Source organism: Sylvia atricapilla, chromosome 15 (genome assembly GCF_009819655.1).
Source record: "Sylvia atricapilla isolate bSylAtr1 chromosome 15, bSylAtr1.pri, whole genome shotgun sequence".
Lineage (NCBI taxonomy): Eukaryota > Metazoa > Chordata > Aves > Passeriformes > Sylviidae > Sylvia > Sylvia atricapilla.
In genome coordinates, this window is record NC_089154.1 from 3,487,880 (window position 1) to 3,513,990 (window position 26,111).

The 26,111-nt window shown below is 47.1% G+C and overlaps 1 protein-coding gene across 1 annotated transcript in view; it reads right to left on the bottom strand.

Moving 5' to 3' along the window:
* MAD1L1 (mitotic arrest deficient 1 like 1) overlaps window positions 1–26,111 on the bottom strand; it is a 355,712-nt gene that overhangs the window by 206,179 nt on the left and 123,422 nt on the right. The window lies entirely within an intron of this gene.

The window sequence follows — 26,111 nt, forward strand, 5'->3', positions numbered from 1 at the left end:
AACAGCAACACAGTCAGGAGGAGAGCCCAGGCTGCCCATCCTGCTGGAGCAACAGCAAAACCTTTAGGGATACAGCCCCAGGCTGCACATCCTGCTGGGAACAACAGCAAAACCTTTAGGGATACAGCCCCAGACTGCACATCCTGCTGGAGCAACAGCTACACACTCAGGAGGAGAGCCCCAGACTGCACATCCTGCTGGAACAACAGCAAAACCTTTAGGGATACAGCCCCAGACTGCACATCCTGCTGGAGCAACAGCTACACACTCAGGAGGAGAGCCCCAGACTGCACATCCTGCTGGAACAACAGCAACACCTTTAGGGATAGAGCCCCAGACTGCCCATCCTGCTGGAACAACAGCTACACCTTTAGGGATAGAGCCCCAGACTGCCCATCCTGCTGGAACAACAGCTACACCTTTAGGGATAGAGCCCCAGACTGCCCATCCTGCTGGAACAACAGCTACACCTTTAGGGATAGAGCCCCAGACTGCACATCCTGCTGGAACAACAGCAAAACCTTTAGGGATAGAGCCCCAGACTGCACATCCTGCTGGAACAACAGCTACACCTTTAGGGATACAGCCCCAGACTGCACATCCTGCTGGAACAACAGCTACACTTTTAGGGATACAGCCCCAGACTGCACATCCTGCTGGAAGAACAGCTACACCTTTGGGGATACAGCCCCAGACTGCCCATCCTGCTGGAACAACAGCTACACCTTTAGGGATACAGCCCCAGACTGCACATCCTGCTGGAACAACAGCAAAACCTTTAGGGATACAGCCCCAGACTGCACATCCTGCTGGAACAACAGCAAAACCTTTAGGGATACAGCCCCAGACTGCACATCCTGCTGGAACAACAGCTACACCTTTAGGGATAGAGCCCCAGACTGCACATCCTGCTGGGAACAACAGCAAAACCTTTAGGGATACAGCCCCAGACTGCACATCCTGCTGGAACAACAGCAAAACCTTTAGGGATAGAGCCCCAGACTGCACATCCTGCTGGAACAACAGCAAAACCTTTAGGGATACAGCCCCAGACTGCACATCCTGCTGGGAACAACAGCAAAACCTTTAGGGATACAGCCCCAGACTGCACATCCTGCTGGAACAACAGCAAAACCTTTAGGGATACAGCCCCAGACTGCACATCCTGCTGGGAACAACAGCAAAACCTTTAGGGATAGAGCCCCAGACTGCACATCCTGCTGGAGCAACAGCTACACCTTTAGGGATAGAGCCCCAGACTGCACATCCTGCTGGGAACAACAGCAAAACCTTTAGGGATAGAGCCCCAGACTGCACATCCTGCTGGAACAACAGCTACACCTTTAGGGATAGAGCCCCAGACTGCACATCCTGCTGGAACAACAGCAAAACCTTTAGGGATAGAGCCCCAGACTGCACATCCTGCTGGAACAACAGCTACACCTTTAGGGATAGAGCCCCAGACTGCACATCCTGCTGGGAACAACAGCAAAACCTTTAGGGATACAGCCCCAGACTGCACATCCTGCTGGAGCAACAGCTACACCTTTAGGGATACAGCCCCAGACTGCACATCCTGCTGGAACAACAGCTACACTTTTAGGGATACAGCCCCAGACTGCACATCCTGCTGGGAACAACAGCTACACACTCAGGAGGAGAGCCCCAGACTGCACATCCTGCTGGAACAACAGCAAAACGTTTTAGGGATACAGCCCCAGACTGCACATCCTGCTGGAGCAACAGCAACACCTTTAGGGATACAGCCCCAGACTGCACATCCTGCTGGAGCAACAGCAACACCTTTAGAGATACAGCCCCAGACTGCACATCCTGCTGGAACAACAGCAAAACCTTTAGGGATAGAGCCCCAGACTGCACATCCTGCTGGAACAACAGCTACACCTTTAGGGATACAGCCCCAGACTGCACATCCTGCTGGAACAACAGCAAAACCTTTAGGGATAGAGCCCCAGACTGCACATCCTGCTGGAGCAACAGCAAAACTTTTAGGGATACAGCCCCAGACCATGCTGCAAGAGCCTTCTACATCTCTGCCCACCATCCAACTCAACTCTGATGGGTGTACACTCATCGTCTTCCTATCAGCATCAAGGCACAGATGAACACACGGTTCTAATAAAATAAATGTTGCTGCTGTGAAAACTGAAAAATTAGACTGTCTTATGTCTATAAAACCCCACATCCTTTGCAGGAAAGCAACATGCAGGCACTCCAAAAAGCAGATGGCAACTGAAAACAGAGCTTGCCTTCTTCCTGGAGACACTCTTCTAATTCAACATGGCTGAATGAGTTTCCTCAGCAAAATATTTAGTGTTGTACTTGACATTCTTCCTGCCAGAGCCTCAGCAAAGAAAGAACAGAATTGTCACAACAGAAATGAAACAGATTTGACATCGAACAAAGTGGCTGAGAGCAAATATCCTCAAAATGGTATGTGACTTATCCCTTGTTAGATGCTGCAACACTCGGTGCTTGTAACAAACATTGTTTCAGAGGTTAATGTCTGGCTGACAGTGTTTGGCTCACTTCTCTATCTACTGGCAATTATAACCAGGCATTTGCAGAGAAAGACAAACAGAAGGATCCTTCTCCCCTCCCTCAGAGCACCCTCCCAACCATAAGGCTTAGGCTCAGAGCTAAACATAAACCTTTTGTGTGGGCTCCTGGCTGAAATATTCCTAATGCATTCCCAGCTTCAGAAGCACCTAATGCCTCCCCCTCCAAGGCACTGATGGAGAAGAAGAATGGGGACAAAAGGAAAATGTGAAGAAGCCAGGTTTGTTTAAGGAGGTGACTGGTCACACTGCAATATGCACAGAGGGATTAAGCAGCTGATGAAGAGTTTCATCTTTTGACTGGAAGAACCTCGATGCTTATGAAGCTACAGAACAGGGTCAAAGCAGCACATAAACCCAAAGAGCCAAAACTCTGAGGAAAGCTGAGCAGTGCTGCCCTCCTTTCACTGCTGGAGTTTGCTACCTCCCCTGTTACAGAAATGCTGGAGCACTCTGGACAAACCAGGTCCTTGCTGGGAATTCTGCCATCACAGACAAAGTAATTCCAGGAGACCACTGGGCTGTACAGCTGTGCAGTTCACAGCCAGCCCAGGGCAGCACTTCACAAACCCAGCTCAGCTGCACTGGAAAGTTTCACTTGGGGAAATCAGGAATTGTTGGAGCAGGAAAAAAGATCTTTTCCCCACACCCCTAAATGCAAAAGGAATAGTGAAGGTGACCACTTAGCACTCAGCTGAGCCTGGATACAAAGGTTATCTCCTCCTTAAATCTAAAGGTCAAAGCCTGAATGTGGACAGCAAATGTCCATGTGGGAAGAGAAGGAACATTCAAATTCAAGGTGTGACAACCAGACTGGGGGCACTGCCAGAGGTGCAGTGTGTTCAGAGCACGTCATGGACTGAAAGGTCAGCCAAGATGCTTGGGTTGGTCAGCAGGTAAAAGGTCCCCACGACTGAAGGACAGCCTGGGGCTACAGGAACTGAGTTAATAAAATTATAAAGAAAAACAAGTTTTAACACAAATAGCACCAGCAGCTATTGCCAGCTCCTAGCCCAGATTTGACTGAAGAGAAATATTTTCCCAGGGAAACAGTTTTGCCATAGTTTAGAATTGTTCACCTGACAGACACGTGAAAGGAGATACTTCCACGTTACTGAAAAAGAAGCAGCAGCCCCAAATTTAGTTACACCTGCCTTGTAATGAAGTTGTTTAGCAGAGAGGCAGCAGGACAGGATCTCTCCATCCTCCTTTTCCCCTCCAGTACCCACAGACACCACCCAGTCTGCCCAGTGCACTCTCCATAAGGCAAACTGCTTTTGCTTGGGAGACATTCCCCATTTACAGCCAAATCACTTTCTAGAGCACAGAAGAGAACATAATGACAGCATTTAGTGAAGGTATTGGTTTGAGCTTTGCATGTTGTTGCAATTAGATTTGCAATTACAGCGTCCTCACTCCTCCTCTGCACTCGGAGCTGCTCTGCTGTCCTAATTTTCTCCTAAGCATCTTTCATCCATGTGGTAATTTATCGCTGCTGTTGAAGCAGGGGCAGGCCCCAAATCCTTGGTGCTCTTTCAAAGGCAAACAGGACCCCTGGCAGCTCCCATCACACTTGGCTTCCAATCAGCTGCTGAGTATGAGGTCATTGGAGTCATCCCCATCAGCAGCTCCCTGAGCTACCAGGAGGACAAACTCCAGCTTTCATGTGAGCATGGGAAACTGCATGGGAGCAGGACCACAGCCCTAGAGGCTGTCTTTCCCCTAAAATCAACTACAGAAATACAGCCTTTGCCCTTCAAGCATCTCTCTAAAATGAAGAGTAAACTTCTCAAGAAAATATCACACATGGTAAACACAGCAGAAGCTGTATTGGAAAAAAAAAAAGGGTTCTGAAAAGCTGAACTAAAGGGTGGCACAATTAAACACTTGATCCTGGAGTTTACTTATCTTCTTATATTATTACTGTTAGTGAAATCAATTCTCAGCTTCCAACAAGTGGTCCCCAGCTCCATTTTTCAAATTTCTCTCCATCAAGAGCACTTACTGAAAGCTTTTCCCTCCTTCCTAAAGATCTTGTTCGTTTGGCAGGAAACACAAGTTCTTGTTGAGAAGTCCTCTGTCTAAAAAGTAATCCTAATTTAGTAATTGCTGCAGTATTTCCTCATTCTTCATGACAAAATCCTCTCCAGGCACTTTCAGATGCCCTTTCTAACCTTATTCTAATAAAGCTGCTTTGCTGCTTCCTATCTGGAGAGTATTCATCAGAATTACTAAAAAGCAGTTCCTCTGGGAATTTCCAAAATTTACCCAGCACAGGGTAAATCTCTGCTAACTCATCATGGCCTTAACCCTGGCAAAATTCCAGGTGATCTTTACCTTAACCAGTTTTAAATCAACATCTGAACAGAAATGCAGCTCATTCCAAACATGTCCTAAAAATGCAGAATAATAATTTTGATGTTCATTATAAACCTAGGAAATTAATGCCCTAAAGCAAACCCTGGTGCTGCAGCTTGCAGCTGTGTTTGAGGAGATGTAAGTTTGTAAAAGAGGAAGGATAGTGATTTTTTTTCAAAGGTTGAACAGTTTCCCTTCCTTCTGCCAGCACCAGCCCATTCATCAAATAAATATTCCTCCCACTGTTGCATAAGTGACTAAGAAGAAAACACATTTTATAATTTTTAACCAGAAACTAGAGCTAATCCCTTGAAAATGTGCTATGGGAAAGAACAGGATGGCACCTCTGCAAAACGCCACCCCTAAGATGAAGCTTCTCCCCAGTCCTCCCACCAGCCGCTCTGCTCTCTCTGTGTAAAACCAAAATTTGACCTGGCTGACAAGTAGCTTGAAGCTCAAAGAAAATCCCTCTCTGCAGCATTCACACCCCAGACTGGTTTAGAAACAGCAGGAATAGAAGTGGGGTCCTCCAGGACTTCTGGGTTAATTTTAGGGAAAGACTGGAGAAGGGTTCACATAAACACCATCATCATCATCATCATCATCATCATCACTGCAACCACCGTCCCCCAGGTCACTGCAGCAGTGCACATCACAAGGGCAGCCCACAGACCCCTGCACACCACTCCAGCCTGGCTGTGGGAAGCAACAGAAGAGTAAAACACAGCCAAAAAACCCATAAAAAGGTGTCTGACCTTATATACACACATGTAAGTTCAGGCCCTTCTGCTGCAGCTCGTTAGCCCCTCTTCAAACACACACAGCCCCCATTCAACACAGGCTTTCTAATTAGTTGAAGAAAAGAGAAAAAAAAAATCAATAAGAAAGAAATTAAAGTTACAAATCTGACTGAAGTCAGTCACACACCCAGGGAAAATGTGTTCCTGGGGTAAAGTTTATCTAGTGTCATAATTTTATTGAAATCCTATATCTTCCTATTGACTTTTATCGTTTCAAGCTGGATGCCAGAGTTATCATTATTAGAGTCTCAGTGTTGCTCGCAGGCCTGAGGTTTGAGGTGGCTTTTTTTTTATTTTTTTTCCCTTTATAAACAAGCTGTAATTGTCTGGTTTATTGATCAATAAATCTTTCAACTGCCTCTCTTCACCCCGCTCCTGTTCTGGTGAGTCTCCCGCGCCGTTCTCGGCGAGAAAATATAGGGTTGTTGTTTTTTAAAGAACAGATTGCTTTGTCATTAGCAATGAGAGAGCAGGAATTGGGCCGGTCAGCTCCAATAATGGCTTTTTAATGACAGATTCTAGTCACAGTAAAATCTGCTTTATTTCCACACGAGTGAACCCTGACTATTAATCCACAACCCAACGGCACAGCTCGCTTGCTCTCTCACTTGTGCACGGGGTTAGAGCCTGGCAGAGGAGACAGACTCTGTGCAGTGGAATCAGAATGATATTTCCCACTTGGTGCTTTTTTTTCTTTTTTTTTTTTTGATGGCACAGAAATATTCCAAGTATTACATCAGCTTTTTGTTTAATTAATGATAATTTTTGAGGAATGTTAACAGGCTGCTTCATTATCAGAAATCAGCGGCAGAAATTTCTTCCCCCTCCTCTTCATCTTCAGACTTCTAAATCCAAATTAGTTGTAATAAGGGAAAATTTCAAGACTGAAGAAAGATATGGAGCTGCAACATCAAACAGATGCTATTTGCAATCAGGTATAATTTAGCTAACTATTTCTCGTAAAAACACAAATAAAAGAGAGATGACTGTGTAACAGAGGTCTGAGCTTTCTTGCTTTAAACTCATATATAAAAGAAGGGAGATGGGAAGTGAGGCTTGACCAGATGTTTAACATCAGTAAAATTAGCAGTGTGAGGCACAGGAACATAAGGCAAAATATGGTTAGAAATAACTGAAGAATACTTAAATATATTAGATTGTGTCAGGACCTACTGACAAAATATATTCTTAGGTTGCTTGATAAAATTAATCACATTAATCTCTGGTCCAGGAGCAAAGCAACTACCTTTGAGGAACTCACAAGTGAAAAGAGAGCAACTGAAAACAGGACAGAGGAACACACCCAACCTTTTAACAGAAGGATGGATGAGAAAATATAGATTCTGGCAATCATAGATCACTTCAATATTTTGGTATCTCATAAAATACTTGAAAAAAACATTAACAATGAAATTGCAAGCAGTCAGAGAAGAATTAGGGACAAGAAACAATCAACTGAGCCTTAATATGAATAATATGAAAACAGTCTAATTTCCTTCTTTGACAGGTAAATTGTTTACCGAATAAAGCCAAATAATAAACGTGATAAATCTTAACCGCAGTGATGTTTTTATCAAAGAGGAGAATTACAATTCACCAGCATCTCTGTAATTTGGAGGAATGAGTTTGTACGAAGGTGATGAAGCTCATGGAAACGAAGCACAGAGCCCCGAGTGGCAGCAGAAGCCCCAGGAACAGGCTGCAGCCCCAGAGGGACCCTGCCCCTTGCCAGAGCTGCCTGTCTGCACCTTCCTCATGGGAAACACCTGCAGGTTTCTCCAGGATGCAGGAGCTGCCCTGCAGCCCACAGACAAGCATTAACCAGGGAATGGGGACAGGGATCAGGTTCTGCCCCACTCTGAGGGCTGCTAAGCCTAACTTTGGAAGTAAAGCTGTGCTCAGATGCCCTGGCCTTATGGAAAGTGTCGGGGAAAAGCAACAACCAAACAAGACCCAGGGAGCAGCAGGGCTGCAGGGACAGCTGGGGCTAAAGACACTTTGCTCCAATGGGAGCCCCATCCCTCACCTCCCTCTTGGAGCACTAATTAGCACAGGAGTTAATGGGCTCTCCCAGAATAAAAACCCCCAAGAGCTCTCAGCCAAACAAAGCCAGCAGAAGTTAAATTACCAGAATCTCCTCAAGCCCTCCTTGCCTGCAGCAGTATCTATGATCACCAGATCTCCTTCCTCTTACCACTCTCATCTTCTGTACAAATCATCTTTAAGCCAAAATTTTCTACTCCCAAGCCTACAAATAGCTTCCTTCTCAGCTGCAGCCATTTCCCAACACTTCTCTCCGTGGCTGACCTATTTTCACATTACTTTGCAAATCAGAACTGACTGCAGACACGTATGTATACACACACCATTGACTTTATACTCCAAACCTCAATTAAAACACCATTTACAAAAAAAAGCCCCCGTTAACTTCATAAAAATAAAAACATCCAGCAGATTTCACTAGCCTTGCAGTGACAAGACCATTAGGAAACATTTTTAAAAATATCCTTAATTCTCAAATATGACTGTGTATATATCAACCCTCTGCTTGTGTTTTTGCCCCTCGAGCCAATATAAAGCTACTGCAGGAATCTAAAGATGGATTTAACCTATAAAGAAGCCTTTCAAATGTGCTGTGCCCTACAACTAAGGCCTTCTCCAAGAAAAATAAAATATTGCTTCTTTTGAAGTCCAAGTCCCTCCATCCACGCCTGACAGGAGCAGGTGAGGAGAGGTCAGAAAAGCTGATGTACAAACCACAGGTAGACAGCAAACCATCAAATCTGTGCCATCATCCCTCTGCAAGGGGTGGTTTTCATCTGTTTCCTAACACTCCTATAACAGAGCCATTTTCTTGCTAGGAAACTTTCCTCCCAAGGCTGAAGTCTGGAGAAAGCAACCACCCAGGGAAGCTGTGGTGGGAAGGGGACACAATGAGGCAGAGAGCACGAGAGAGACGATCAAAGACTCATTTTAGGAGCCAGAACAAGGCATTCAGAGACACTCTGGGCTTCTCAACCACCCATTCTTAAAATTTTGGAGAAACTCTGCAATCCCATTGCTCTTCTGGCCAACGTTCAGCTGGCAGCATTAAATGCACTCCTACAAATACCTGTGTCTATCTTACAAGCTCTTGTGTTCCGTAGGTTTTCCTCCTGATTTACAGCCCTCCCTTTCTGACTCTTGTCCCTCTCCTCCAACACTTCTCTGCAGAGAGCTCAGCTTGCCTTCTACCCTGGCAATGGACCAGAGCAAATAAATCCAGTGTAACTCTTTTAATCCATCTCTGATAAATCTGCTTTTACTATCTTCTGGAAAACCGTGCACGGTCTCTGAAAGCCCCGTTTTGCTTACAGCACATCCATATGCCAGCTGACAAGCAATCATACAACTGACACTGCAACAAATTAAATATTATCTGACTAAAATACCCCTGGGGTCCTCTTGCTTCACAGTGAGTTTAACATGTTTAGTTATGTTTCTTAGCCTCCTGCTGCCGTGAAATAATTGTATGATTTTTTTCCCTTCGTTTAGCTCCCCTCTGCCGGAACGCTCACCACTGCGGATCTCCAGGGTGAGCTGCCTGTCTGTCTCAGTGTGCTTGGCATCCCTTCATTCCAAAAAACCCCTCATTTTCCTATCATTTCTCCCAGTCCCACTGCTCAGGCAGTGGCAATGTTGTGTGTGAAGCTGCCTTATTCACCTGCCTCAGCACAGGGTCACTCCCCACCTGACACCATGGGCTTGGTGCACACGTGAAAAACAGTAATTTGTTTAAAAAAAACCTCCCAAAAAACCCTCAACATACCTTCTTCAGTCTAGCCACGAGATTACCATCACTGCCAGAGGGAAAACATACAGCTGGCAAGGGAATGGGTTCATCCTGCCTGGCAATACAAAACTAATATGTTACTCAGCTATTAATAATTAAAAAAAAAACCAAACCAAACAAAACAAAACCAAACAAACCCAAAATCAAACCAAACCAAACCAAACCAAAAAAATACAAAAACAAAAAAACCCCACAAAAACACAAACCAAAAAAATCCCAACCCCAAACAAAAGAGAACTAAAAAAAAGTAAAAAATAAAGTTTTTGTGATGGTACATGGGATGTTTATGCTGCCAATGTCCACAGTGTATAAAAATTCACCCCTATGTTCATTCCTTATGCTCAAACTTCTTTTCCCTCCTGTCTGTCTACAAAGTAACCCAGATATTGGCCTCTAAAGCTCTTAACAGCCAGTTTCCTGCAGTTTTAACCACTGAAATATCATTAACTTGGGAGAAAAGTAAACTGAACGGTGCTCAAAGCCAGTGCAAGAATGAAGGAGGAGGAATGGCCCCACCACCTGGGCTCTGCTCCTGGGCTGCTCAGGCTCAGGCAGAACTGAAGCAGGAGGGCAAAGCCCTCACATCACATTTTGAGGGGACAAAAAAAAAAAAAAAAAAAATCAGACATGAGTTCATCCAATCCAACACAGCACATTCCATCGAACTCAAAAGTAATTCCTTGATCCCCTGATGATGTGTCAACAACTCCAGAAATATGCCAGCTGTGGCTTTTTGAAGAAGGCAAAGAAAAAGGGATTTTAGGTGATGCCTCAGAATATACAGCACCTGACTGCTTTATTAGAAGATATTAATAATTTCCCATACTTTACTTAATTCATAAAACATTCCCTCTACTGCCTCCAGGGTATAAAAGATCAGTGATTTCAATAAGAGTTTCACAAATTATACATCAGGTTATTTCCCAGGTCACCCACAGCACATCTGCACTATCTTTAGACAGGATTCTCAGGGCAGAGGGAGCACAGCTCTTGGCCCCTGCAGCCCAGCAGTTTCTCCTTCAGAAAGGACACCAGGGAGAGAAGACTGAACTGAGACTGAAACCTAGTCCAGGGTGCACTTTCCATACTACATAAACCACCTATAAAGCAAAAGAACACCCAAGTATATCCTTCTTGAAATAATAATAACCATAAAGAGTCAATTCACACCCAAAGCATGCTCCCAACAATAAGACTGGGTCAGATATTATTTAATCACACTCAGTGATTTATCCAGGGCAAAGCAATGATAAGCCTTTAATTTGAACTAAAATTCTATGCCTTCCTTGCATGAGGTCAAAATACTGATTTTATATCATATATGTTTCACATTGCCTACATGATGAGGGCTCCATGTTTTAACCTGTACCCTTTGAAAATAGGAAAGATCACTTTAACACTTCTGACTTATAAAAGATGTTAAGTGCACCAAGCAACACCTCCTTGGCTGCTTTTAGGATCAGTTTATTCTGTCACCCAGAGCACAGCTCAGCCAACACCCACAGAACGTGCCTCATTAGCTAAATCAGGAGTCACCCCCAGAGTTTGCTCTTGGCCAGCAAGTGAGCACCACCAAGCTGGGCTGATCTTGAACCTGGTGACCTGCACTTCTGAAAGAGTTTTCAGCATTTCAGAAAGGGAAATGTGCCACCTCAGTGCTGGGACTGCAGCTTCTGCACAGCAATGTGCCATGTGCTGGCTCCTGAATCCCATATAAACCTCAGGGCAGGCTGGCACAGAGCCCCCCACTCTGTGCCTGGGACCTGCTCCTCTGGACACCCTGACATGGTGAACAACAAAAATGGATGTTTAACAGATAGCTACGAAGACCACTTCAGGCAGGCGCTTTACCAAAATTCCAGTTGCACCTTCACCTTGGGCTTCCCAGCTCCAGAAAAATGACAGCTAATAAAAACATTTGAAAAACAACCTCTCATTGACAACTCCTCTGGATATTTTTATTGACCATATAAATATCCAGTCTTTCTGAACACTGAGAAACTCCTGACTTTGCCAGTTTTCTGGTGGAAATTAATCCCATTACTTTTTCTCACTGCTTGAAAATGCATTTTCTTTTATCTGGTTTTAATTTGCCACCTTTCAGCTCCATTGAACATCTTTGTTGTTGCCTTGCACAGAACAGGGAAAACAACTCCCAAACAACTCCTCTAAACCATTCATTCATTCATTAGACTTCGTGCTTTCAAATTGTCAACTCTTCTTCAACTGCTTTTTAAGGTTAAGGAGTCCAATCATCAGTTTTGCAGCAGACCTGCTTCCCCAGTCTTCCACACTCTCCTCACCCACGTCTGACTGCTGCTCTCCTTCCCAGCATCTTTGCCTGGACTGGGTTGATGGGGAATAAGTGAAGAGAAACAGTAAAAACGCCAGGTCCTGGGTCCCTTCCCCAACAGGTACATCCTCACCCACCCCTGGCACGCTCAGAGCAACAGGACAAGAGGCTCTTCCAAAAGCTGCTGAACCAGGGGATGACAAAAATCCCCCAGCAAAGAATCTCCTCAGTACCCCCCTCAGCCACAGAGAACAGCAGAGAAGAGGATGTACCTCTACTCCTGAATCTCCAGTTCTTGTGGTGACAGCCCACACATACAAATTTCCTCAAGTTTAAACATTTCAGAACTGAATTTTTTTACTTTAAGAGTCTACTAGTTCGTAAAGCTAATTTTAACACCAGCTGCCACTCAGTGAACACCTTCCCTTCAGTATCACCAGACACTGAAAAATTAATTCACAGACACAATGACATTGCTTTCTTTTCTCTCTCTCCACTGTCTCTGCAATATTAAGTCAACAAAATCTTTCCTCAAAACTGCACTGACATCAAGAATGTTATGCTCACATCATTAGACAAAATGTGAAGCACTGAAGTCGTGCTTCATTAAAAATGAGTGGAAAAATCAGTTTACCAAAAGAAAAACCTTATTTAGGAGACATATTCATTATACACATCTGAAAAACAATTATGATTAAATGTATGAGAAAGAAACATTCATCATCCTTTTAATTAATATTTGGCCACAATATTTGCATTTTCAACAAAACCATATTTCAGTAAAGAACAGAAACACAGTATCAAAAAATCTTCTAACTCCTCCTGCAAACTAAACCCCTTGGTTTGTTTTCATAGTAACGAGCTGCCACATTTTGGAGAATGAAACAGCCATCAGCTTTTCTACTTCTGGGCACAACTTCAAAGTGCACAGAATATGGTACAATGACAGAAATAATTGGCAAACAAAAGATAGAGGGAAAAAGTCCCTCCCTGCCACGTAAGACCACAGAAAAAGCTGGTCAATACCAAACAGTTCATGATGATTATCCTACTTCCATACTGCAACACATCCACACAGAACTTTCTGAACAATTTTAAGAGATCTAAAGTTGAATTTTCGCCTTTGCTGTGTTCCACCTACCAGAAAGACAATCCAAAGGATGCCCAACCCACCAGAGGCAGAATTACAGAATTCTGAGTTTGCAGTCAAGTCTTCAAGAAAACAAAAAGGTGAGAATTTTGCACTGCAATGTTTAAGCCCAAAACATTTGTTTCTAATTTTGTCCCATCTCTGGAAAAAAGTCCATTGTGATGTGTCAAGAAATATGATCAGAACAATTTTTCTTACTCTAAAGTAAGTTAAAAGTTTAAAATAAAGTCACATATCTGTTGCTATATTTGGTTCTTCTCCTTCCATTTGGAAAATATCATTATATTATTTAATAAAGTGCCTTTCAATAAACCTAGAATACTCCTGACTTAGTACAATCTTTCTCAAATACACTTTTATCTTACCAGCCAGTGCTGTAGGAGATGATGCCATTTTCAATGGAGTCTATTATCAGCACGAGGCAGACTCAGACTTGCACAACAGTCGAGGTTTCAAAGCTGCTCAAGATATTGTCCTCCCCAACCTCCCCAGCTCTCCTGGTTCCCCCTTCTCTCCAGGAGCACATCCCATGGAATACTTCCAGGCAGGTTCATGAACGGATCAGACTCCCCTCTCCAGAAGAGCAGGGCTGTGATCCTGCCATTGGCCTTGTTTTTGTCTCTTAGGAGTCATTTTCAATTATTTAACAGCATCCTTAACATCCACCTTTGGCTGTTTAAAAACCCTCCACAATCAACATAAAATCACTTGAATCCACAAGCACAAAGAAAGGGCTGGTTTGACAATGAGTGAAGGCAAATGGTAACAGGAACAAATCACACAGCTGGAACCTCTGACCACTGACAGTCCCCCTCTCTCCACTTATTCCAAAAAGCTGTTCCTATTTCACTTGCAACTATTACTTTTTAGACTTGTCCTTATTATTTCACCTCCAATAACAACATCTGTGAGCTTTGCCATGTTCAAAGAGAGCAGGACAACTGCATTGCTTTTGTCAGTGCAGTCCCAGAAATGCTGCCCATGGTTATTAATTCTCTCCAGCTTGTTGAGGGTAAAGAAACACCCAAAAAGCAGCAAGTGATAAGTTTCTGCCTGTCTCCCTGTGCACATCAAGGATTCTGCATGCACACACAAACAAAATCAACAAGCAAGGATATGAAGAAGAATCTCTGTGCCAAATACCTGCCTCAAGTCCATGGAAGAAGTGGTACAAATTTTACAGCAGATGTCAAATCTTCTCAACTTTTCCTCTGAATCAAATTAGTCACTAATGAAACAGTTTATGATTAATACTCACTTAAGTCAAGAAGAAAATGAGGGGAAAAGCTATCAGTTCAGAACACGAGCAAATCACATCGGCTCCAGAGATACATAATGCAAGGAGTGTACACGAAGAAAATACTACTGCTGCAGCTTTAGAAGGCTTCAGTTTCTGAACAGGCTGTTCAAACAGTGTGCTCACCACGTAAGATCCTCTAGTGACACTTCTCTGACACGAGGAAGCAGGTACAAGCAGCTGATGTACCTGTGCAGTACAGATGTACCTTCTGCTGATGGATCTTCTGATGGTCTCAACACCTGAAGCCTCACAAAGGTTTGTACCTCAGTGACCACCTCCACAGAGGGAATTATTGATCCCATCCACCTCAGGCTGCTTGACAGGACCAGGCTGGCTGAATCACTTGGATTCCCCTCAGCCCAGGGAGCAGGACACCGAGGTCAGGGAGAGAGGAGAGGGCAAAGCACAGTCCATCCATCCTGTCTGTGCTCAGAGCTGCTGGGCACTGCCTTGGAAGCACCAACAGAACACAAAATACCTGCTAGAAATGATCTCTACGCCTGTGAGCACAATTCTTGGCAAAAAATTTATCACCTCTTCCTCCAGAGCAGTCTAGTACATATTTGAAGATATGTTTCTCTGCAGTATTCACTAGTGTAATTCTTCACTTTTTTTCTCTTGCTTTTTTACTGTTTCAGGAGATGGTTAATAAATATCAATTCCTCTCCAACAACTAAGAACCATTCTAGCATATCTCTCAGTTATCCAGAGCTGACTGGAAGGAGAGCCAGGAATAAATGAGATGGGGAAAAAGGACAAGAAATCACTTTGTAATTGAAAACTCAGGACCAGCCAACAGGCAAAATGCAGAATACTCACAGAGCCATGCTAAAAATCAAAGCAGAGAAGAAACGTCTGTGGTCTTTGATTAATATTCTGTATTTGCACATCCAACAGGTTACCCCATATACCTAATTTTAACACATCTCTAAAAGCTTTGAATTTAAAAACGAGCGTGGTACTCATCGAAAACCCTTCCTCACCAAGCCTGTGGCATAGTTTGTACAAAGACCTGTTCCTCCAGAGGGCACAGATTGGGAACTGTAATTGTTTTTAAGTTTTGGATGTGTGAGAAGGAAAAAATACTGTCAGTTCAATGTGTATGAAGCAGGATGACATGAAAAGAATAAATAGGTTGAAAACGAGAGAGCTCTGAAGTTTTCATCTCAAAAGAAAAAAAAAAAACTTTACACAAAATTTGAAAAACTTCTGAGGAACACAAGCAAATGAAGGAATTAATCTCCAGCTGAAGTCTGGGTGCTTCTAAAAGAAGGTACCTATTCAATCATCTTTTTCTTAATCAACAGTGTAATACTATAAACAGCAAACTAGCAGCATGACAAATGAAGTTTTTAGAGAGAGCTTCTCCCTGCCTCCTCCTGTGGCACCAAAAGGCAAACAGCTGCTCGCTGTGCCTCACACACCCTGTCCCCACACTGGCACACTAATGGGTTTTCTGACAAGGCAAACTCTAATATTAGACACTGCTCTTATTAGCTCAGATCAGAGGGTGCTGTTAAACCCTGCAGGTACCACACTCTGCCAAGGTTGCTCTTTATTTCACAAATCATGTGTAATTGCCTCTTTAATATCACCCACTGAATTGAGCTGAACACCATCATTCTCCTCTAAATTCAACATTCCTGCACTTCAAACATATATATTTCATTCTTAAAGAACACTTTCTTACAATAAAAATACTTCAAAAGCTTCGAATCAAAGTTATTAGACAATTTACCCCACTGATACCAACAGCAAAGAGACACACAAAGGCAACTCCTCCCATGCTCCAAACAGCAATTGCTTTTTCCCTGGCCAGGTGAAGAAACAGGGGGTCTCTGAAGTGGTTTTAAAGCCTCGTGTCTCCATGAGCAGGGTGTGATGGATATGGCTGTTATTTGCAGCGCCGTAGGAGCGCCGTATCAATAAGCCGGCGGTATTTATAAGCAGCGTGTTGTTGCACACACCAGAGCAGCCCCAGAGCACAGCATCCCACGGCAGGCTGCTGAGAGGAAAGGCTGGGTGAAGGTTTGCACAGGCACAGGGAAAGGCTGGGTGAAGGTTTGCACAGGCTCAGGCACAGGGAAAGGCTGGATGGAGGTTTGCACAGGCTCAGGCACACGAGGAAAGGCTGGGTGAAGGTTTGCACAGGCTCAGGCACAGGGAAAGGCTGGGTGAAGGTTTGCACAGGCTCAGGCACAGGGAAAGGCTGGGTGAAGGTTTGCACAGGCTCAGGCTCAGGGAAAGGCTGGGTGAAGGTTTGCACAGGCTCAGGCACAGGGAAAGGCTGGGTGAAGGTTTGCACAGGCTCAGGCACAGGGAAAGGCTGGGTGAAGGTCTGCACAGGCTCAGGCACAGGGAAAGGCTGGGTGAAGGTTTGCACAGGCACAGGGAAAGGCTGGGTGAAGGTTTGCACAGGCTCAGGCACAGGGAAAGGCTGGGTGAAGGTTTGCACAGGCACAGGGAAAGGCTGGGTGAAGGTTTGCACAGGCTCAGGCACAGGGAAAGGCTGGGTGAAGGTTTGCACAGGCACAGGGAAAGGCTGGGTGAAGGTTTGCACAGGCTCAGGCACAGGGAAAGGCTGGGTGAAGGTTTGCACAGGCACAGGGAAAGGCTGGGTGAAGGTTTGCACAGGCTCAGGCACAAGGAAAGGCTGGGTGAAGGTTTGCACAGGCTCAGGCACAGGGAAAGGCTGGGTGAAGGTTTGCACAGGCTCAGGCACAGGGAAAGGCTGGGTGAAGGTTTGCACAGGCTCAGGGAAAGGCTGGGTGAAGGTTTGCACAGGCACAAGGAAAGGCTGGGTGAAGGTTTGCACAGGCTCAGGCACAAGGAAAGGCTGGGTGAAGGTTTGCACAGGCTCAGGCACAAGGAAAGGCTGGATGGAGGTTTGCACAGGCTCAGGCACAGGGAAAGGCTGGGTGAAGGTTTGCACAGGCTCAGGCACAAGGAAAGGCTGGGTGAAGGTTTGCACAGGCTCAGGCACAGGGAAAGGCTGGGTGAAGGTTTGCACAGGCACAGGGAAAGGCTGGGTGAAGGTTTGCACAGGCTCAGGCACAGGGAAAGGCTGGGTGAAGGTTTGCACAGGCTCAGGCACACGAGGAAAGGCTGGGTGAAGGTTTGCACAGGCACAAGGAAGGCTGGGTGAAGGTTTGCACAGGCTCAGGCACAGGGAAAGGCTGGGTGAAGGTTTGCACAGGCTCAGGCACAAGGAAAGGCTGGGTGAAGGTTTGCACAGGCTCAGGCACAAGGAAAGGCTGGGTGAAGGTTTGCACAGGCTCAGGCACAGGGAAAGGCTGGGTGAAGGTTTGCACAGGCTCAGGCACAGGGAAAGGCTGGGTGAAGGTTTGCACAGGCTCAGGCACAGGGAAAGGCTGGGTGAAGGTTTGCACAGGCACAGGGAAAGGCTGGGTGAAGGTTTGCACAGGCACAGGGAAAGGCTGGGTGAAGGTTTGCACAGGCTCAGGCACAGGGAAAGGCTGGATGGAGGTTTGCACAGGCACAGGCACAGGGAAAGGCTGGGTGAAGGTTTGCACAGGCTCAGGCACACGAGGAAAGGCTGGGTGAAGGTTTGCACAGGCTCAGGCACAGGGAAAGGCTGGGTGAAGGTTTGCACAGGCACAGGGAAAGGCTGGGTGAAGGTTTGCACAGGCACAGGGAAAGGCTGGGTGAAGGTTTGCACAGGCTCAGGCACAGGGAAAGGCTGGGTGAAGGTTTGCACAGGCTCAGGCACAAGGAAAGGCTGGGTGAAGGTTTGCACAGGCTCAGGCACACGAGGAAAGGCTGGGTGAAGGTTTGCACAGGCTCAGACACAGGGAAAGGCTGGGTGAAGGTTTGCACAGGCTCAGGCACAAGGAAAGGCTGGGTGAAGGTTTGCACAGGCTCAGGCACAGGGAAAGGCTGGATGGAGGTTTGCACAGGCTCAGGCACAGGGAAAGGCTGGGTGAAGGTTTGCACAGGCACAAGGAAAGGCTGGGTGAAGGTTTGCACAGGCTCAGGCACAGGGAAAGGCTGGGTGAAGGTTTGCACAGGCTCAGGCACAAGGAAAGGCTGGGTGAAGGTTTGCACAGGCTCAGGCACACGAGGAAAGGCTGGGTGAAGGTTTGCACAGGCTCAGGCACAGGGAAAGGCTGGGTGAAGGTTTGCACAGGCTCAGACACAGGGAAAGGCTGGGTGAAGGTTTGCACAGGCTCAGGCACACGAGGAAAGGCTGGGTGAAGGTTTGCACAGGCTCAGGCACACGAGGAAAGGCTGGGTGAAGGTTTGCACAGGCTCAGGCACAGGGAAAGGCTGGGTGAAGGTTTGCACAGGCTCAGGCACAAGGAAAGGCTGGGTGAAGGTTTGCACAGGCACAGGGAAAGGCTGGGTGAAGGTTTGCACAGGCACAGGGAAAGGCTGGGTGAAGGTTTGCACAGGCTCAGGCACACGAGGAAAGGCTGGGTGAAGGTTTGCACAGGCTCAGGCACAGGGAAAGGCTGGGTGAAGGTTTGCACAGGCTCAGGCACAAGGAAAGGCTGGGTGAAGGTTTGCACAGGCTCAGACACAGGGAAAGGCTGGGTGAAGGTTTGCACAGGCTCAGGCACAGGGAAAGGCTGGGTGAAGGTTTGCACAGGCTCAGGCACAAGGAAAGGCTGGGTGAAGGTTTGCACAGGCACAGGGAAAGGCTGGGTGAAGGTTTGCACAGGCTCAGGCACACGAGGAAAGGCTGGGTGAAGGTTTGCACAGGCTCAGGCACAGGGAAAGGCTGGTGAAGGTTTGCACAGGCTCAGGCACAGGGAAAGGCTGGGTGAAGGTTTGCACAGGCTCAGGCACAGGGAAAGGCTGGGTGAAGGTTTGCACAGGCTCAGGCACAAGGAAAGGCTGGATGGAGGTTTGCACAGGCTCAGGCACAGGAAAGGCTGGGTGAAGGTCTGCACAGGCACAGGGAAAGGCTGGGTGAAGGTTTGCACAGGCTCAGGCACAGGGAAAGGCTGGGTGAAGGTTTGCACAGGCTCAGGGAAAGGCTGGGTGAAGGTTTGCACAGGCACAAGGAAAGGCTGGGTGAAGGTTTGCACAGGCTCAGGCACAAGGAAAGGCTGGGTGAAGGTTTGCACAGGCTCAGGCACAAGGAAAGGCTGGATGGAGGTTTGCACAGGCTCAGGCACAGGGAAAGGCTGGGTGAAGGTCTGCACAGGCTCAGGCACAGGGAAAGGCTGGGTGAAGGTTTGCACAGGCTCAGGCACAGGGAAAGGCTGGGTGAAGGTTTGCACAGGCTCAGGCACAAGGAAAGGCTGGGTGAAGGTTTGCACAGGCTCAGGCACAGGGAAAGGCTGGGTGAAGGTTTGCACAGGCACAGGGAAAGGCTGGGTGAAGGTTTGCACAGGCTCAGGCACAGGGAAAGGCTGGGTGAAGGTTTGCACAGGCTCAGGCACAGGGAAAGGCTGGGTGAAGGTTTGCACAGGCACAAGGAAAGGCTGGGTGAAGTTTGCACAGGCTCAGGCACAGGGAAAGGCTGGGTGAAGGTTTGCACAGGCTCAGGCACAGGGAAAGGCTGGGTGAAGGTTTGCACAGGCCAGGGAAAGGCTGGGTGAAGGTTTGCACAGGCTCAGGCACAGGGAAAGGCTGGGTGAAGGTTTGCACAGGCTCAGGCACAGGGAAAGGCTGGATGGAGGTTTGCACAGGCACAGGCACAGGGAAAGGCTGGGTGAAGGTTTGCACAGGCACAGGGAAAGGCTGGGTGAAGGTTTGCACAGGCACAGGGAAAGGCTGGGTGAAGGTTTGCACAGGCTCAGGCACACGAGGAAAGGCTGGGTGAAGGTTTGCACAGGCTCAGGCACAGGGAAAGGCTGGGTGAAGGTTTGCACAGGCTCAGGCACAAGGAAAGGCTGGGTGAAGGTTTGCACAGGCTCAGGCACACGAGGAAAGGCTGGGTGAAGGTTTGCACAGGCTCAGACACAGGGAAAGGCTGGGTGAAGGTTTGCACAGGCACAGGGAAAGGCTGGGTGAAGGTTTGCACAGGCTCAGGGAAAGGCTGGGTGAAGGTTTGCACAGGCTCAGGCACAGGGAAAGGCTGGGTGAAGGTTTGCACAGGCTCAGGCACAGGGAAAGGCTGGGTGAAGGTTTGCACAGGCACAAGGAAAGGCTGGGTGAAGGTTTGCACAGGCTCAGGCACAGGGAAAGGCTGGGTGAAGGTTTGCACAGGCTCAGGCACAAGGAAAGGCTGGGTGAAGGTTTGCACAGGCTCAGGCACACGAGGAAAGGCTGGGTGAAGGTTTGCACAGGCTCAGGCACAGGGAAAGGCTGGGTGAAGGTTTGCACAGGCTCAGACACAGGGAAAGGCTGGGTGAAGGTTTGCACAGGCTCAGGCACACGAGGAAAGGCTGGGTGAAGGTTTGCACAGGCTCAGGCACACGAGGAAAGGCTGGGTGAAGGTTTGCACAGGCTCAGGCACAGGGAAAGGCTGGGTGAAGGTTTGCACAGGCTCAGGCACAAGGAAAGGCTGGATGGAGGTTTGCACAGGCTCAGGCACAGGGAAAGGCTGGGTGAAGGTTTGCACAGGCTCAGGCACAGGGAAAGGCTGGGTGAAGGTTTGCACAGGCACAGGGAAAGGCTGGGTGAAGGTTTGCACAGGCACAGGGAAAGGCTGGGTGAAGGTTTGCACAGGCTCAGGCACACGAGGAAAGGCTGGGTGAAGGTTTGCACAGGCTCAGGCACACGAGGAAAGGCTGGGTGAAGGTTTGCACAGGCTCAGGCACAGGGAAAGGCTGGGTGAAGGTTTGCACAGGCTCAGGCACAAGGAAAGGCTGGGTGAAGGTTTGCACAGGCTCAGGCACACGAGGAAAGGCTGGGTGAAGGTTTGCACAGGCACAGGGAAAGGCTGGGTGAAGGTTTGCACAGGCACAAGGAAAGGCTGGGTGAAGGTTTGCACAGGCTCAGGCACACGAGGAAAGGCTGGGTGAAGGTTTGCACAGGCACAGGGAAAGGCTGGGTGAAGGTTTGCACAGGCTCAGGCACAAGGAAAGGCTGGATGGAGGTTTGCACAGGCTCAGGCACAGGGAAAGGCTGGGTGAAGGTCTGCACAGGCACAGGGAAAGGCTGGGTGAAGGTTTGCACAGGCTCAGGCACAGGGAAAGGCTGGGTGAAGGTTTGCACAGGCTCAGGCACAAGGAAAGGCTGGGTGAAGGTTTGCACAGGCTCAGGCACAGGGAAAGGCTGGGTGAAGGTTTGCACAGGCTCAGGCACAGGGAAAGGCTGGGTGAAGGTTTGCACAGGCTCAGGGAAAGGCTGGGTGAAGGTTTGCACAGGCTCAGGCACAAGGAAAGGCTGGATGGAGGTTTGCACAGGCTCAGGCAAAGGGAAAGGCTGGGTGAAGGTCTGCACAGGCTCAGGCACAGGGAAAGGCTGGGTGAAGGTTTGCACAGGCACAGGGAAAGGCTGGGTGAAGGTTTGCACAGGCTCAGGCACAGGGAAAGGCTGGGTGAAGGTTTGCACAGGCTCAGGCACAGGGAAAGGCTGGGTGAAGGTTTGCACAGGCTCAGGGAAAGGCTGGGTGAAGGTTTGCACAGGCTCAGGCACAGGGAAAGGCTGGGTGAAGGTTTGCACAGGCTCAGGCACAAGGAAAGGCTGGATGGAGGTTTGCACAGGCTCAGGCACAGGGAAAGGCTGGGTGAAGGTTTGCACAGGCACAGGGAAAGGCTGGGTGAAGGTTTGCACAGGCTCAGGCACAGGGAAAGGCTGGGTGAAGGTTTGCACAGGCTCAGGCACACGAGGAAAGGCTGGGTGAAGGTTTGCACAGGCTCAGGCACAGGGAAAGGCTGGGTGAAGGTTTGCACAGGCTCAGGCACAGGGAAAGGCTGGGTGAAGGTTTGCACAGGCTCAGGCACAGGGAAAGGCTGGGTGAAGGTTTGCACAGGCTCAGGCACAGGGAAAGGCTGGGTGAAGGTTTGCACAGGCACAGGGAAAGGCTGGGTGAAGGTTTGCACAGGCTCAGGCACAGGGAAAGGCTGGGTGAAGGTTTGCACAGGCTCAGGCACAGGGAAAGGCTGGGTGAAGGTTTGCACAGGCTCAGGGAAAGGCTGGGTGAAGGTTTGCACAGGCTCAGGCACAAGGAAAGGCTGGGTGAAGGTTTGCACAGGCACAGGGAAAGGCTGGGTGAAGGTTTGCACAGGCTCAGGCACAGGGAAAGGCTGGGTGAAGGTTTGCACAGGCACAGGCACAGGGAAAGGCTGGGTGAAGGTTTGCACAGGCTCAGGCACACGAGGAAAGGCTGGGTGAAGGTTTGCACAGGCTCAGGCACAGGGAAAGGCTGGGTGAAGGTTTGCACAGGCTCAGGCACAGGGAAAGGCTGGATGGAGGTTTGCACAGGCTCAGGAACACGGGTGATCTCTGTCAGGAGCCTGGCAGGAACCTGCAGGTGCCAGGGAGAGCATCATACAAACAGTGAGACCCTCACAGGGGCAGGAAAAGAGATGGGAAGCAAGCAAGGAGCTGTGCTGAATTCAGCATTAAGGGAAAGTCTGTGGTGTGTGCTGTGTGTGAGAGCAGAGCATTTTGAGCAGACCCAGAAATGACAGCCTGTCTGTGCTGGGGGTGGTTAACGCCAGCGAGAAGCGTTTGCTCAGTGTGGACAGAAAGGGGCGGGCAGTTACTCATCACTGATGCTTACTTACACACCACTCTCCCCCAAGCTTGCCAACAGTCTGGCATGCTAATGGATAGTAAGGAATTTTTTTTTTCCCTCCCTCTTCTCATCTTCAGTCTTACCCGATATGTTGGAACCAATTTAATTACTGCTAAATCATCCCCAACAATGCACGCCAAGGCTGGCCCTATATTTCTTCAAGAGGTGTGATTTTAGCCCTTAGTTTCTCCTGCTTTTTCACTTATTTGCTTTTTAAACAGAAGAGATAACTGTCAAGATGTGTGAGTTTCGTATTTCCCTGCCATTTACAGATGACATTAGCCTCTTCCTCGCTCATTCCTACTGAAACAATGCTGTCTCCTGGCACATCAACTTTAAAAAGCAAATGCAATTGAAGTTATCACCATGCAGCTCACAAAGAGAGATACCTGCATGATATAATTGATTCCTCTTCTGATCTCACTGGTTAACAAAAATAATTGAATTTAGCACCCTTTTTAACACACTCACATATTCTTTTACAGCTCCGAGTTGAACATCCTCCCTGCTTTTGTCCTTGGTCTCATTTTCAAAAACTTTTATCTTTAGTACACCAATCTAGCACAAGCAAGACACTCTCCAGTCTGGGGAAAACTGGAGCACAGACAATTAAGGCAGGAGAGAAGCAGTAGGAAAAATGCAGTATAATATATGCAAATGCAGATGCGTTATGAGGACGCTGTTCTAAGTAACTTTTTCATGAAACTCTTCCACTTAGCAGTGCACAAGTGCAGGGCTACGTTTTCATGCTGCCCTTTTTAGCAGTTAATCCTAAAGCAGCCTCTTAGGAGAGTTCAGCATCTCCTAAGGAGGAGAAATTGGTGCCCCCCAAGATGAAGTGGCTGTGGTCATTCTCCGGTTTAGAAATGGGCTAAAACACAGACCTCTGAGGTCTCTCTGGGGATCTGCTCAGTGATTAGGCCGTTCTTACCAGAACAAAACACCAAAACGTGCACCAGCTCTGTGTAGGAAAGGATCACTGGCACTGTGCAGCCCCTTCTGAGGTGCTGCCTCTCCTGAAGTCACACCAAGAAGGGCAAAACCAGAAGGAAGCAGGAAAAAGAAGCAGAGATAGTAACAAGTATGAACATTCCCAAAGCATTCCCATTGCATGTGCTCCAAATCTTTGACTTTCAAAAGTCATGAAAGGCATCAGGAGATCAAATTCCTTTCTGGTTTTGCAGGAGAAATGATCAGATCCTACCAGAACAACTAAAATGTGGCTTTGAATTCTAGGAGCAAAAAGGGAAATCCAAAGGTGCTGCTTTGTCCCACTATAAGGAGATCATCCCATCATCCCCATCCCTCTGGAGATGAAAATTAACAGTTCTACCTGCAGCCACTAACACTCCATCCTATCCCTCATGTGAGCACAGGAACTCAGAAGAAAAGCTTCTCAGTTTCTTCTCAAGTCAGCTCTCTGCTGCTGGAGCTTCAGAAACATTTTCAAACCAGTTCTGAGCAAAGGACTGGAGCGTTTAGATTGGGAAGGGGAAAAGCTCAAGTTTTAGGTCACAAAACCCACTATAACTTCCAGCAGCACAAAGACAAAAGCTCCCCTTTATCTCCATTTCACACTCAGGTGAGGAGAGAAGCCACTCCTGATGCCAGAGCCACCAAAAGCCCCAAAAGTCCTCCTGCAAAACCAGTTATCCATTCACAGGATAACTCACTGAGCTGCTGAATTTATATGCAGCAACAGAACCATGTAAGGATCAAATAAAATTAATTCTGTCGAATAACAAATTAATTGTCCATGCCAACCTCTAATGTCTCCATCATCAAATGAATTTCCATGTTATTTACCCACCACAACTTCCCATGGGGAAGGAGGAAGACAGCTGCTTAGATTAAAAAGTGAAACAGAAGAGCCTCCCAGACAAAGAATCTTTTCATTTTCTAAATGATTGCTCTACTCCAAAACGTCTTCGGAGAAATAATGTTATTTTTTTTTATTCTTTTCACAAAACCAAGATCCAAACTGCCTGATTTGATGCTGCTATTTCATTGTCTCAGAACTGCATGCACCAGCTTCTAGTGGCAAGGAGAGAGAGGCTCATGCAGAAATAATGTTCCCATTACATGAAAAATAAATTGTCAATAGACCTAAGGATGTTATTTTTCTCTTTTTATATTATTTGAGGCATGGATCACTGTAGCCCTCACCTTTTATTTATCGACAACAAGAACATCTTTAAAAGACAACAAACAAAACCCACTTTTATGGGTAAAACTAGGCCATAAATTCCTCCAAAAGACCAAAAATGTGACATACGCTGTTAGATCCCCACTGCTCTTATTTTACAATCTTATTTTAATGCCTCTAAAGCATCAAAAATTGTCTAGTTTGACCACACCACAGAGTACCCCTCAAAATCATCATCTAATGAACAGGTTTTTCTGAGAAATAAAAGCAAGCTTTCCCTAACAGCAATATCAATGTTCCATGCACTTAAACAATTTACTGTGATGTCCAAGGACTGCCCAGGCTTAGGAAACCAGCTCTTAACAAAATGCTGATCCATTTAATCCTGGAGAAGTCCTGGGAAGAGAAAGGCAAAAGAGGAGAAGACAGATTTGGAGTAACTCGCATCTTTGACCTGATCAGACCAACAATTCACTATTTTTGATCAGCTCAGCAGTGGCTAAAGACACAACAGACCTTTTAGACAGCAGCTGAAGTGCTTTTGTCATCCAACACAATTCTTTGTCACCCAACAAAATTCTTATTTGGATGAGGGTTTAAAAGGTTATTACTGACGGGGTTGTCATGGGATAACCACCCAGTAACATTTTTTGTTATTTTATATTTATATTTGTACTGGGAAATCTTTGCTAGAAGCCAACAGTAGAACTGTGGTCAGATTTGAAAGAGTTCCCAAGACCACAGAGTGGTCCTACCAAAATTCTGCGCTGACTGTCCATGCAGCCACAGAGGAAAGCCAAACTCTGAGCACAGCAAAACCGTGGGGCACGACCTGCGAGAAATCTTTCAAAAGGGAGCACGATCTCTCAAACTGATGTCATTTATTCCGGCTGCAATGGTTTTTCTACACAGAGAAGATTAGGAGCAACAGAGTCACTCTTCCAAAGCAGAAACAAAACAACTTCTAGTTAAGAAACGAAGCAGATGGCCCGTGTAG